Source organism: Entelurus aequoreus, linkage group LG26, assembly GCF_033978785.1.
Source record: "Entelurus aequoreus isolate RoL-2023_Sb linkage group LG26, RoL_Eaeq_v1.1, whole genome shotgun sequence".
Taxonomy (NCBI): Eukaryota; Metazoa; Chordata; class Actinopteri; order Syngnathiformes; family Syngnathidae; genus Entelurus; species Entelurus aequoreus.
Genome location: NC_084756.1, coordinates 15,500,134 through 15,513,992, shown reverse-complemented (window position 1 = coordinate 15,513,992; position 13,859 = coordinate 15,500,134).

The following is a 13,859-nucleotide window of genomic DNA, read 5'->3' as shown; positions in this document are numbered from 1 at the left end:
AATTCCAACCCTTGATGCTGAGTGCCAAGCAGGGAGGTAATGGGTCCCATTTTTATAGTCTTTGGTATGACTTGGTAATCACCTCCATTACGGAAAATAAACTGCATTTATTTGTTTCTTATTATTTCACCTATTGTTACAATCATTATGAAAGACTAGACGACAGATGGAATTTTTTTAATGCAATCTAAATATTGAATAAATGTAAATAAAAGTCCGCTTACAAGGGAGCCAATGGGATCTCCACTATTTCGCCCATAAAATCTAAAAAATAGCCATTCAAAAAGCGGCAAAAATACTCCATTTACATTTCGTGACTTGAATATTAACCAAGTAGTAGTGATATTGTTATTATAAGCGCTTACGCAGACAAACTATTTATAGCAACGCCATGATGACAAGCTTGTGTCCCTATGTTTACATTATCGAGTGGTCTGCTGCTTCCTCGCTTCCTTGCTCCTTGTAGGTTTATTGTCGATCATAAATCATGCCTCTCACCTGTACATGAGACGTCTGAGTAGGTAATCTGACAAGTTGGTACACGTTGACAGCCATTTCGGACCCGGAGATGGCGAGAAAGACACGAAAAGCTGGCGAAAATACATTTGACAACAAGTACTCGTGTTTCTAGACCTCCATTCAGCTTAATGTGTCACGACGGGGTTTTCGCAGCTTACAGCAGGGTTCGTTCTCCCGAAATGCAGACGGACCACTCCGTACAAAGCGTGCATGTAGGAACATGATTTATTCTTCAAAATATCAAAGTACCGTATTTTTCGGACTATAAGTCGCAGTTTTTTTCATAGTTTGGCCGGGGGTGCGACTTATATACTCAGGAGCGACTTATGTGTGAAATTATTAACACATTACCGGAAAATAACGTACACTTATTCAGCCTGTTGTTCACTATTCTTTATTTATTTTAAATTGCCTTTCAAATGTCTATTCTTGGTGTTGGGTTTTATCAAATAAATTTCCCCAAAAAATGCGACTTATACTCCAGTGCGACTTATATATGTTTTTTTCCTTCTTTATTATGCATTTTCGACCAGTGCGACTTATACTCCGGAGCGACTTATACTCCGAAAAATACGGTAGTACAAAAAATGGAAAAGGAGTCGCACTCAAAGCTAATGCTACTATTTAGCATGGACTATGGACAAGGAATACTCACTAACTGTGGCACGAAACAAACAAAACTTACGTAGCAGGTTGCACGAAGCAAACAATGACGCCAGGCCGACTGACCGGCAAAGGCAGGCTTAAATAATGCCTCTGATTAGTGCTCGGGAAGCAGGTGAGCGGGCGAACACTAATCAGAGACAGGTGGAAATAATAAGTACCCATAGTAACTGAAACAAACAAGGGTGCACAAAAACAGGAACTATGGAGTCTAAAACTAACAGAACATAAAACATGATCATGACATAATGAAAGTTTTGCAGTCCGCACTCTAAATCCCCTGAATTTTCCCTTCCTACCTCAAGTTGCGTGCGTTCTTGGCAATATCAGCGTTGCATTTACCTTTCAGCTTCTCTCTCTGTTTCAGCAGTGCCATTTTAGATTCCCTGTTGGCGAGCTTTACGATGATGAATGACGCGGTGGTATTGTTTCTTTCATTCAGTGGAATGCACGCGTCGACGGTGTTGTTACAGACCTCAACATGCTTTGATTGCAGAAAGTGGACCACTTGTTGCGCCGTTGAAGTAGCATCCATTTTCATCTGGTTCTCCTCTGTTGTAAACTGGTCTGGCGTAGGATCTGGGTGTGATGCACAGCCCTGCAATAATGATATAATTCTGTTGTGAACACTGATCTATCTCCTCTTTGATATTTTCCAGAACGGTGTTTTCTTGCTGCTCAGCACAATGCAGCATTCTCCTCTTGCATGACCTTCAACTCCTGTCTCACTGCTGTCCTTCATTTCATCTTTGAACGTCCTTATATCGTCACAAAAATCCTTTCTGACTTTGTTATTCGGTGCTTGTAGACTTTGTACATGTAATTGTAGACCTCTAATATCTAATTGTTAACCTTCTATAATTGACTGTAGACCTCTGATATCTGATTGTAGGTTTTGAGCCCGGACGTTTCGAGTTGGGAGTTGTGTTCCGTATTGTGCATGTCATAGTTGCTAAGCAGCCAACTGAAAGTTGTTGGGGTTGTTAGCTTTTACAGCTAGAAGCATGTCTAACTTGTTTATTTCAACAATAATCATACTTTGCGCCTGTAGAACTGGGTCAGCCTGTCTTTGAGATCACTTTGCTTGATCTATTAAAACTTTTAAGGCAGGATCACCGTATAACTTTGGGTTGCTAGTGAATCACTTTAAGCTAGCGGTTTCAAATCAAATTCAAATCAAAATATGTTAGCAGACTGTCCAGTAGCTGTGATCACAATCAGGTCAGGAAACCTCCAATTTTACTCAAAACTCGAGTTAACAGAGCAAAGCATTTTTGTTTTACGTCCTCTACCAGTGATAGGAAGTTATTATGTATTCTTTACTCTGTTTTTGCTCAAACATATACCTAATAAAAGAAAAGGAGGAACCTGTTTTTTTATTTATATTTAGTCCACCGGCTAAAAAGCTAGCAGCTAATTATATGTCTCTTTACACTGTGTGGAGCGTTCCTCTAAGCTCATAATAATCACCTTCATTACGGAAAATAAACTGCATGTCCTTGTATCTTGAAGGAGAACTGCACCTTTTTAGTAATTTTGCCTATCGTTCACAATCATTATGAAAGACATGACGACGGATGGATTTTTAAAAATGCATTCAAAATATTAAATAAATTCCATCAAAAGTCTGCTTACAATGAAGCCTATGGGAGCCATTAAATTCTGCCTATAGAGCCCTTAAAAAACATCCAAACACCTCTATTAGGGTTTTATATACATGATGTCAGTACATACAGTCGTGGTCAAAAGTTTACATACACTTGTAAGCTGTCATGGCTGTCTTGAGTTCCCAATAATTTCTACAACTCTTATTTTTTTGTGATAGGGTCGTTGGAGCACATACTCGTTTATCACAAAAAACATTCATGAAGTTTGGTTCTTTTATGAATTTATTATGGGTCTACTGAAAATGTGACCAAATCTGCTGGGTCAAAAGTATACGTACAGCAATATTAATATTTGGTTACATGTCCCTTGGCAAGTTTCACTGCAATAAGGCGCTTTTGGTAGCCATCCACAAGCTTCTGGTTGAATTTTTGACCACTCCTCTTGACAAAATTGGTGCAGTTCAGCTAAATGTGTTGGTTTTCTGACATGGACTTGTTTCTTCAGCATTGTCCACACATTTAAGTCAGGACTTTGGGAAGGCCATTCTAAAACCTTCATTCTAGCCTGATTTAGTCATTCCTTTACCCCTTTTGACGTGTGTTTGGGGTCATTGTCCTGTTGGAACACCCAACTGCGCCCAAGACAAAAACCTCCGAGCTGATGATTTTAGGTTGTCCTGAAGAATTTGGAGGTAATCCTCCTTTTTAATTGTCCCATTTACTCTCTGTAAAGCACCAGTTCCATTGGCAGCAACACAGGCTCAGAGCATAATACTACCACCACCATGCTTGACGGTAGGCCTGGTGTTGCTGGGATTAAAGGCCTCACCTTTTCTCCTCCAAACATATTGCTGGGTATTGTGGCCAAACAGCTCAATTTTTGTTTCATCTGACATAACATGGACAAAGATAAGACCTTCTGGAGGAAAATTCTGTGGTCAGATGAAACAAAAATTGAGCTGTTTGGCCACAATTTTCAAAATTAGTTAATTTCTTCATCGCTGATTATTACTCACTGCAGACTTTATGGGAGCTAAAAAACATAATAAAACATCCCTTACTGTGAAAGGTCTGCTGCCATTAGGATGCTCACTGCTAGGATGTTCATATATTCCCATTTTGAATATAAGCACTTTTTGAGCTGTTCTCGCCAGTTCCAGGTCCTAAATGGCTGTCAAAGTGTCCGAAATTGTCGGATTATATCCTTAACCGTCTACTTTTCGGGTGAGAGGCATGATGTATAATCTAGAATAAATTTACAGGGAGCAAGGAAGCGAGGAAGCAGCAGACCACTCGATGATGTAAACATAGGGGCACATGGAAGTAATCACGGCGCCACTATAAATAATTTGTCTGTGTTAGCGCTTATAATAACAATATCACTAATACTTGGTAAATATTCAAGTCATGAAATGTAAATGGATTATTGTTGGCCATTTTTGAATGGTTATTTATCAAATTTTATGGGTGGAATAGTGGAGCTCCCACTGGCTGTTTAATATTTTAAATGCATAAAAAAAAAAAAAAATTGTCGTCCGGTCTTTCATAATGATCGTGGACGATAGGCAAAGTTCCAAAAAAGTGCAGTTCTCCTTTTAATATTGTGCTATCAATAGCACTCACCATACAAAACCCAAAACCATTGATGTTGGCACGTTGTGTAATTCGTAAATAAAAACAGAATACAATGATTTTAAAATCCTTTTCAACTTACATTCAATTGAATAGACTGCAAAGACAAGATATTTAATGTTCCAACTGAGAAACTTAATTTTTTTTTGCAAATAATCATTAACTTAGAATTTAATGGCAGCAACACATTGCAAAAAAGTTGGCACAGGGGCATTTTTACCACTGTGTTACATGGCCTTTCCTTTTAACAACACTCAGTAAACGTTTGGGAACTGAGGAGACCAATTTTTGAAGCTTTTCAGGTGGAATTATTTCACATTCTTGCTTGATGTACAGCTTAAGTTGTTCAACAGTCCGGGGTCTCTGTTGTGGTATTTGAGGCTTCATAATGCGCCACACATTTTCAATGGGAGACAGGTCTGGACTACAGGCAGGCCAGTCTAGTACCTGCACTCTTTTACTATGAAGCCCCGCTGTTGTAACACGTGGCTTGGAATTGTCTTGCTGAAATAAGCAGGGGCGTCCATGAAAAAGACGTTGCTTGGATGGCAACATATGTTGCTCCAAAACCTGTATGTACCTTTCAGCATTAATGGCGCCTTCACAGATGTGTAAGTTACCCATGTCTTGGGCACTAATACACCCCCATACCATCACAGATGCTGGCTTTTGACCTTGGCGCCTAGAACAGTCCGGATGGTTCTTTTCCTCTTTAGTCCGGAGGACACAACATCCACAGTTTCCAAAAACAATGTGAAATGTGGACTCGTCAGACCACAGAACACTTTTCCACTTTGCATCAGTCCATCTTAGATGAGCTCGGATGTTGTTGATAAATGGCTTTGGCTTTGCACTTACAGATGTAGCGACAAACTTTAGTTACTGACAGGGGTTTTCTGAAGTGTTCCTGAGCCCATGTGGTGATATCCTTTACACACTGATGTCGCTTTTTGATGCATCTGACGGATTGAAGGTCACGGGCATTCAATGTTGGTTTTCGGACGTATTTGTTCCCAAAGCGGTGACCCTCGCCCCATCCTTGTTTGTGAATGACTGAGCATTTCGTGAAAGCTGCTTTTATACCCAATCATGGCACCCACCTGTTCCCAATTATCCTTTTCACCTGTGTAATGTGTTTGATGAGCATTCCTCAACTTTCTCAGCTTTTTTGAAACATGTTGCAGGCATCAAATTCCAAATGAGCTAATATCTGCAAAAAATACAAAAGTTTACCAGTTTGATCTTGTCTTTGCAGTCTATTTAATTGAATATAAATTGAAAAGGATTTCCAAATCATTGTATTCTGTTTTATTTACTATTTACACAACGTGGTTTTGTAGATAAATGGAAAAATGTACTGTTAATACAGGTGATCGATATTGGTATCGGCCAATCTCACTCACAGATGATCGGTCGGAATCAGCGGCATAAATCCCTAAAGTCCAGCATTTACACCATGACCCACATGAGAAGCCACCAGTACTGTGACAAAAAGGTGCTTCAAGACATGGTTGTAGAAAACAGAATATTGACTTTATGTAAATACAAAGGCTAACTTCAAGTAAAAACACAGACTTTTAGTTTTTGGTGGTTTTTTGCATGCTTGTACTTTGTTAAAAGTGATGAGGTGCGTAATGCTTGTTGAAAGTGAAACTCAATCTGTTGTTTTTGTGCAATTCGCTGCCTCGTGTGCTTCGGATCCCGCGAGAGGGGAAAAAAGAGAACGAGGAGTCTGCCAAACCTTCTACAAACCATCGATTCTCTGCTGCACTTTAAATGTAACCCGACTCTCCGCAGCCTCCGCCGAACGCCGCCTCCGTGGCTCTAACTGAAAATGATCGATCCGTGCGATGACGAGGTGTTTTCATGCCTCTCTGGATGGGACTTTTATTGTTTTAGCGGCAGCATCTGGTTGCTGATGATGGACCTGATGAGGTAAACGTACTGGGGGAGCGAGAGAAAACAAAAGAGAGAGAGAGCGCCCGATCGATAGGCGAAAGCATGACATCATCTTAGCGGGGGCCGTCTGCCAGGAACTACGAGCAGACCCCGATCATCAGTCATGAACCGTTTCCGCTCATTTGGAGGCGGAGGCGGGGCTAGAGTAATAAACAATGGCACAAAATAATCACAGCAACTATCAACGCAGGGCTGGTTGCTAATCTTGGCGGCCGATCAGTGAGAAGATGGATTTCCACGACTTTAGCAAATCTTACAAGAGCTTAGTAAATCCCACATCTCTGTCCTGGCTGCTCAGTACAAAAATGTACCAAGTGGAAAAGACAAAGAACACAATGCCTATTTTTTGTCAAGTGTGAACAATATAACGATCATATTGATAAATACCCATGCTCATTTGAGGCATAATCGTTATCACTCCACACAGCAACACCTATAAAACACCACTGGGTGATAATAGCGTACTGCAAACTGCTTCCTTTAATTGTCATTAAAGGATGAGTAAAAAAAAGTTTTTGTTTTACTACGCAAATTTCTTTTTCCATATGTATAAGTCCAAGTACCGTATTTTTCGGACTATAAGTCGCAGTTTTTTTCATAGTTTGGCTGGGGGTGCGACTTATACTCAGGAGCGACTTATGTGTGAATTGTTTGGTAAAGGTATAGCATGTTCTATATGTTATAGTTATTTGAATGACTCTTACCATAATATGTTACGTTAACACACCAGGCACGTTCTCAGTTGGTTATTTATGCCTCATATAACATACACTTATTCAGCCTGTTGTTCACTATTCTTTATTTATTTTAAATTGCCTTTCAAATGTCTATTCTTGGTGTTGGGTTTTATCAAATAAATTTCCCCAAAAAATGCGACTTATACTACAGTGCGAATTATATATGTTTTTTTCCTTCTTTATTTTTTTAAGTACCAATGATTGTCACACACACACTAGGTGTGGTGAAATTTGTCCTCTGCATTTGACCCATCCCCTTGGGGAGCAGTGGGGAGCAGTGGGCAGCAGCGGCGCCGCGCCCGGGAATCATTTTGGTGATTTAACCCCCAATTCCAACCCTTGATGCTGAGTGCCAAGCAGGGAGGTAATGGGTCCCATTTTTATAGTCTTTATTATGCATTTTCAGCTGGTGCAATTTATACTCCGAAAAATACGGTACTTAGATGTTCAACCTTAAAGGCCTACTGAAATTATTTTTTTTAATTTAAACGGGAATAGCAGATCCATTCTATGTGTCTTACTTGATCATTTCGCGATATTGCCATATTTTTGATGAAAGGATTTAGTAGAGAAAATTGACGATAAAGTTCGCAACTTTTGCTCGCTGATAAAAAAAAGCCTTGCCTGTACCGGAAGTAGCGTGACGTCACAGGAGCTAGTATTCCTCACAATTCCCCATTGTTTACAATGGAGCGAAAGAGATTCGGACCGAGAAAGTGATGATTACCCCATTAATTTGAGCGAGGATGAAAGATTCGTAGATGAGGAACGTTACAGTGAATGACTTGAGAGGCAGCGATGGACGTATCTTTTTTCGCTCTGACCGTAACTTAGGTACAAGCTGGCTCATTGGATTCCACACTCTCCTTTTTCTATTGTAGATCACAGATTTGTATTTTAAACCACCTCGGATACTATATCCTCTTGAAAATGAGAGTCGAGAACGCGAAATGGACATTCAGTGCCTTTTATCTCCACGACAATACATCGGCGAAATGCTTTAGCTACGAGCTAACGTGATAGCATCTTGCTTTAACTGCATATAGAAACAAAAGAAATAAACCCCTGACTGGAAGGATAGATAGAAAATCAACAATACTATTAAACTGTGGACATGTAAATACACGGTTAATGCTTTCCAGGCTGGCGAAGGTTAACAATGCTGTGCTAACGACGCCATTGAAGCTAACTTAGCAACCGGACTGCACAGAGCTATGCTAAAAACATTAGCTCTCCACCTACGCCAGCCAGCCCTCATTTGCTCATCAACACCCGTGCTCACCTGCGTTCCAGCGATCGGCAGAAGGACGAAGGACTTCACCCGATGCGTTTGGCGGCCCGGAGACATAGGAAGTCAATGTGAGGTCGGCGGCTAGCGCGGCTAGCGCGGCTAGCGCTCCAACAAAGTCCTCCTGGTTGTGTTGCTGTAGTCCGCTGCTAATACACTGATCCCACCTACAACTGTCTTCTTTGCAGCCTTCATTGTTCATTAAAATTGCAAAAGATGTCCAGAATACTGTGGAATTATGAAATGAAAACAGAGCTTTTTGTATAGGATTCTACGGGGTACCATAACTTCCGTTACTCGGACTTCGTCACACGCATACGTCATCATACCGCGATGTTTCAGCCGGATATTTCCCGGGAAGTTTTAAATGTCACTTTATAAGTTAACCCGGCCGTATTGGCATGTGTTGCAATGTTAAGATTTCATCATTGATATATAAACTATCAGACTGCGTGGTCGGTATTAGTGGCTTTCAGTAGGCCTTTAACGCTTTAAGTAAATATACTGACCACACGCTAACAATAAAATGCTAACAGGTGAAAGGCTGGCATACGTTTTAAAATGGCGCCAAGTGACAGAATCCAGTTTTATTACGTTAAAAAGTACAACATTTGCTAAAATGCTAGCATAAAACATTAGCATACTGACATTAGCATAGTAACAGGGGAACAGCTAGCATTCTTCTAAGATGGCACTAAGTAAGGAAATCCATGATTATTAGGTTAAAAGCACAAACCCGGGTCCGTTAGCGGATACATTTAAGAACACATACAGTTGATAGACAGTTGCGATAGCCAATCAGATCACAAGTTGTTGACAGTAGCCTACCTAGGTAGCCTGATAAGGAGACTGTGATTCGATACTCACTTGTCATTCCAAAGTGAGTATCCAATCACAAGTTGCAATTTAGCAGGAAGCAGGAAGTTTTGACCACAAAGAAGGAGAATAAAACGTTGATGCAAAACATCGGCCGCAGAACATTTTCAGTCTTGATAAATCACACTGCGTGTGCTAAATGCTTGCACATGCATTTTCTTCTGCGTTGTGTATGTATGCATGTATGCATGTATTCTGCATATTCATGAAGACAGACGCTAAATGGATTGCGCGCCTTATTTTGCTAACAAGTAGATCAGCTTTGCATTCGCTATCAAGTTTACATGTGCATTAATAGATCAGGCCCATATTTGGCAGAGTTCCAGGTTTTATTTTACCACGTGTAGCAAAGCCTGTTTATTGTGTGAAGAAAATGGATGGATGGATGGATGCTCCAAAGCATTCACACATGTAGTTTTTAAACTTCTTCTTCTCCAGATTTTGGCGCGCTCTACCTTCTACATTTTTCCTCCGATTCAAACCGTTCCAACTTCAAACTGTTCAGCCTATTCGGGGATCGCGGGCTTTCCCTTGACAAATTCCAAAAATTCCCAGATTTCCCCCAAATTCCAGGTTTTTCAGGATATTTTTCCCCATTCAAAATGAATTGGCCATATTTCAAACTTCCACCATTTACAAATTTTTCAACCGATTCAAACCATTCTACCTTCAACACATTTCACCATCCTGGAAATTTAAACTAACTTTTTTCCAAGTTCAGAAAATTCCAGGATTTTCCAGAATTCCTGTTTTTCCAAAGCCCTATTTCCAACCTTTTTTTCTGGGCGACAACTCCTTCCACATTTTTCAAAGCATTTCAACCGTTCCACCGTCAAAAAATTCCTCTTAATCAGGACAGAAAACAAAGTTGTTTTTTTGAGCTGGAAAAATTCCCGGTTTTCCCGAAATTCCGTAATACCATTTCTCAATTCAACATGTTACTACTTCAACATTTGTCGACCGATTTGAAAAATTCCAACATCAACCATTTCAACTCATTCAGACCATTCAAGTTTTTTACCATTTTCCCAAAAATTCCCGCTTTTCCCGAAATTTTGGGTGAATCCCATTGAAATCAATGGGACATGCTTCAAAGTTCCACAACTCCCACATTTTTATCCGATTCAAACTGTTCCAACTAGGGATGTCTGATATTATCGGCCGATAAATGCTTTAAAATGTAATATCGGAAATTATCGGTATCGGTTTCAAAATTATCGGTATCGGTTTTCAAAAAGTAAAATGTATGACTTTTTAAAACGCCGCTGTGTACACGGACGTAGGGAGAAGTACAGAGCGCCAATAAACCTTAAAGGCACTGCCTTTGCGTGCCGGCCCAGTCAAGTAATATCTACGGCTTTTCACACACACAAGTGAATGCAAGGCATACTTGGTCAACAGCCATACAGGTCACACTGAGGGTGGCAATATAAACAACTTTAACACTGTTACAAATATGCCCCACACTGTGAACCCACACCAAACAAGAATGACAAACACATCCGCACCGTAACACAACATAAACACAACAGAACAAATACCCAGAACCCCTTGCAGCACTAACTCTTCCGGGACGCTACAATATACACCCCCAGCGGGGCATCACAACAAAATTAGGCATAATAATGTGTTAATTCCACGACTGAATATATCGGTATCGGTTGATATCGGAATTGGTAATTAAGAGTTGGGACAATATCGGGATATCGGCAAAAAAGCCATTATCGGACATCTCTAGTTCCAACTTGAAAATATTCAGCCTGTTTTGGAATTGTGTGCTCTACTTCAACAATTCTAAAAAAAAAATCAACTTCAGCATTGGAGCATTCACATGCAATTCCTTCAGGAATTGCCTCATCTAGTTTATATTAACCTCTTCAATCACAAGTGGAGCAAACAAGTGTGAGAGAAGATAGATTTGTTTACAGTTTATTGATGGTTATTACGTTGGAGTGAACCTAATAGGGTGAGCTGTTTATCTTGGAGGTCACCCTTGAATGAGGAAGCTGACTGTGACAAAGAGCAGACGCTGCCACTTCCATCTTTGACGCGGGGACATGAAAGACCCTCCGCTATCTCTCACTGGCTCCCACACAGAGGGGCAATGTCACTTTTTAAGATGTCACCAACACAACACCCTGCCCCTTGTTGCCATGGTGACAGTCAGGTCGTGCCTTTATGTGAGGAAGTTTGCAAATGTGCCTGTGAGTGCGCGTGTGTGTGTTCTTGTATTTCTACCTTTCTGGAGACATCAACAAGGAAAAGTACCTTCCATATGAGGACCGGTGAAAAAATTAGGACATAAATCATGGTCCCAATCCAGAAAACCATTGCATCTAATAGAAAATGTCTCATTTGCACCCGTGGTGGTGAAATCTATCAAAATTAGGGTGGTCCCAAAAAGGAGGGATTTGTCAAATTGACTGTGTGTCGGTTTTAAAATTGCTCCCCCTCTGGTCAACATATGAATTAACAAGTGTGTGTAAACAAATTTAAGTACTCTCCCTCTGGCCAATATATGTAATAACAAGTGTGTGCAAGAAATTGAAATATGCCCCCTTTGGCCAAAATTAATTTCAAAAATAAAATAAATATGTATATAGAGACATACTGTAATAACGTGAAGTAAATAATGAAGATTAAAAACCAATTACAAACAAAACATGTTGTCAATTTTTTTCTTTTAAAAGTGAGAACAATTTCTCACTCTTTCTGTTTCTGTAACATTGCAATATTTTCTCGTAAAATTATTACTTTTTGATGTAAAATTATTACTTTTTAATGCAAAACAGTGACATTTGTCATATAAAATTCTGACTTATCTCTATATTGCCAATTGTTTGTTGTTCTTGTAAAATAGTGAAATTTTTTGAGTAAATTTGTGACTTTTGTCATAATCTTGCTAAGTAAAATTTCCGAAATTTTAAAGTTTTCTGATAAAATTGTGACTTTTGTCGAGTAAAATTTGGACTATTTTCATAAAATTGCCAAAGTTTGAAAGTTTCTTATAAAATTGTGACTTTTGTTGAGTAAAATTTTGACTCTTTTCATAAAATTGCCAAAATGTGAAAGTTTCTAATAAAATTGTGACTTTTGTCGAGTAAAATTTGGACTATTTTCATAAAATTGCCAAAGTTTTAAAGTTTCTTATAAAATTGTGACTTTTGTAGAGTAAAACTACGACTCTTTTCATAAAATTGCCAACATTTTAAAATCGCGACTGTTATTGAGTAAAATTCCAACTTTTATCATAATATTGCACAAATGTTCAGTTTTCCTTGTAGAATTTTGACTTGCGTTGAGTAAAATTACGACTTTTATTATGATACTGCCAAAAAAAATAATCTTGTTTTTCTTGTGAAATTGTGACCTTTTTCTTGTGAAATTCCAACACATTTTGCACAACAAGCTTTTTTATATTTGCATAGTATGTATATATTATTAATACAAATCTTCATATATCTAGAAAGGGTGGTCCTTAAGAGGTAGGCATTTTTTGGCGGTCTCAAGAAGGTAACAAATACAAGAACGTGGGTGTGTGTGTGTGTGTGTGTGTGTGTGTTTAAGTGAGTAAAAATCAGGAAACACTTGCGCTCCTCTGTCGACACTCTAAGCCGAAATAGGCCTGATGAACACCTACTCACCGTTTAAGAGACTCACTCCCATGTAACCCCATCTTGGCTAATTGGTCACTCTCAGCCATTATTCACCATGTTCTCCTCCCAAATAGCTCACAGACAACCGTAGCTAACTGATTTCCTCCTACATCTTCGCACAAAGTTCAGCTAAAGCTGAAATTGACTTTAATTTCCTTTTATTATGTTGACTTACACAACATGTCGCAATTTACTTTGATGTTTTTTTTACAGTCCTCTTTTATGCAAAAGCTGTTTTTTTTTTAAATTGATGTCTTAAAGGGGAACAGCACTTGTTTTTGGAATTTTGCCTATCGTTCACAATCATTATGAAAGGCATGACGACAGATGGATTTTTTAATGTATTCTAAATGTTAAATAAACAGAAATAAAAGGCAGACTACAGTGGAGCCAATGGGAGTTCCACTATTCCGCCCATAAAGTCGGTTAAATAACCATTGAAAACAAACAACAATATTTACGAATAGAGATGTCCGATAATGGCTTTTTTGCCGATATCCGATATTCCGATATTGTCCAACTCTTAATTACCGATTCTGATATCAACCGATACCGATATATACAGTCGTGGAATTAACACATTTTTATGCCTAATTTTGTTGTGATGCCCCGCTGGATGCATTAAACAATGTAACAAGGTTTTCCAAAATAAATCAACTCAAGTTATGGAAAAAAATGCCAACATGGCACTGCCATATTTATTATTGAAGTCACAAAGTGCATTATTTTTTTTAACATGCCTCAAAACAGCAGCTTGGAATTTGGGACATGCTCTCCCTGAGAGAGCATGAATAGGTTGGGGGGGGGGGGGGTTCGGGGTTGAGGTGGGGGGTAGGGGGTAGGGGGTAGGGGGTAGGGGGTAGGGTGTATATTGTAGCGTCTCGGAAGAGTTAGTGCTGCAAGGGGTTCTGGGTATTTGTTC